This window comes from Oryzias melastigma, linkage group LG8 (genome assembly GCF_002922805.2).
Source record: "Oryzias melastigma strain HK-1 linkage group LG8, ASM292280v2, whole genome shotgun sequence".
NCBI classification, from domain to species: Eukaryota; Metazoa; Chordata; class Actinopteri; order Beloniformes; family Adrianichthyidae; genus Oryzias; species Oryzias melastigma.
Genome location: NC_050519.1, coordinates 22811935 through 22812995, shown reverse-complemented (window position 1 = coordinate 22812995; position 1061 = coordinate 22811935). Strand labels below are relative to the sequence as shown.

Sequence of the window (1061 nt, the reverse complement as noted above, 5' to 3'; positions counted from 1 at the left end):
AGAAAATCCTAGAGCGTGATTCACAACACTTGTTACGACATTTCACACCAAGCCTCTTCCAACTGTTGGTAGCAGACATGCGCTGGTAAACTGCAGTTCAGGGGTCACCAACCTGGTGTCCACCCCTAAAGACCACACAAGTCTCTTCTAAAAATAGCAAAACTCACTTGTGAGCTGCATCTAAAATTACACTTTATTCTGTTGTTGTTTTTTGTAATGAGTCCATTCCAGGATTCCAGGATTCTTCAGCGTTTCAGAGTAAACTACATCCATATATATGATCATATATTACATTGGGAACGCTAAAAACAAATTATTTATGAAATACGAGTCATTTTTGTGGATCGTTTTAATACCAGGAAGTAAAACGACTCGATCTCTGAGGCTCCGCCTTTCACTCCTGGTCGGTCTCGCCCATTTCACAACGTCATCCATGAGTCCGCCTCCCCGACCCTCTTCAGCACTTTGTAAACAAAACCACGCGATTAAAGATCTCTTCAGTCATTGGCCAGCAGCGATGGGGACAGGTCCAAACAGAGGAGAAAGATGGATGCTCTGCAGTCGGAAAAAGCTTTCCAGGATTTTTCCTTATTGAAACGTTTTATTTTTCTGATGGATTTTGAGCGTCTGTATGAAGGTCAAGTTCAACACTTTTTACTGCAGCTTTGTTACCATGGAGGAGACGCTACAGGTACACACAATAAAAAAGGCGGTAGAACGATCATGTTAAAAGTTGTTTTATTGAGCCTGAATTCATCCGACCACATTTTAATGAGTTTCCATTTCTCATTGTTGTGGTTTTATGACATTGTTTTGAAAAGAATTCTGTTGGAAATACAATAGAGCTTTAAGATGACGTCATGGCAACAGTTTGGCGTGCGCCGCGTAGGAGACACAGAACAGAGAGTTATACGTTTTTCAGTGGTGTTAAAATAAACGTTCTAACAGCTAATCAGTTGGACCAATTATTTCCTTTTGGCTAACATGACAATCTAATGCTCTACATCAGTGGTCCCCAACCTTTTTGGGGCTGTGGACCGGTCAGCCAGTGTGGAATTATT

At 41.4% G+C, this 1061-nt stretch overlaps 1 long non-coding RNA gene across 1 annotated transcript in view; it reads left to right on the top strand.

Moving 5' to 3' along the window:
* Positions 1–525: 525 nt before the first annotated feature.
* The window catches only part of LOC118599029, a 2934-nt gene continuing 2398 nt past the window's right edge, over positions 526–1061 (top strand). Inside the window, exon 1 of the long non-coding RNA XR_004948285.1 lies at positions 526–691. This is a non-coding gene — a long non-coding RNA (uncharacterized LOC118599029). The remainder of the gene's footprint in view (positions 692–1061) is intronic.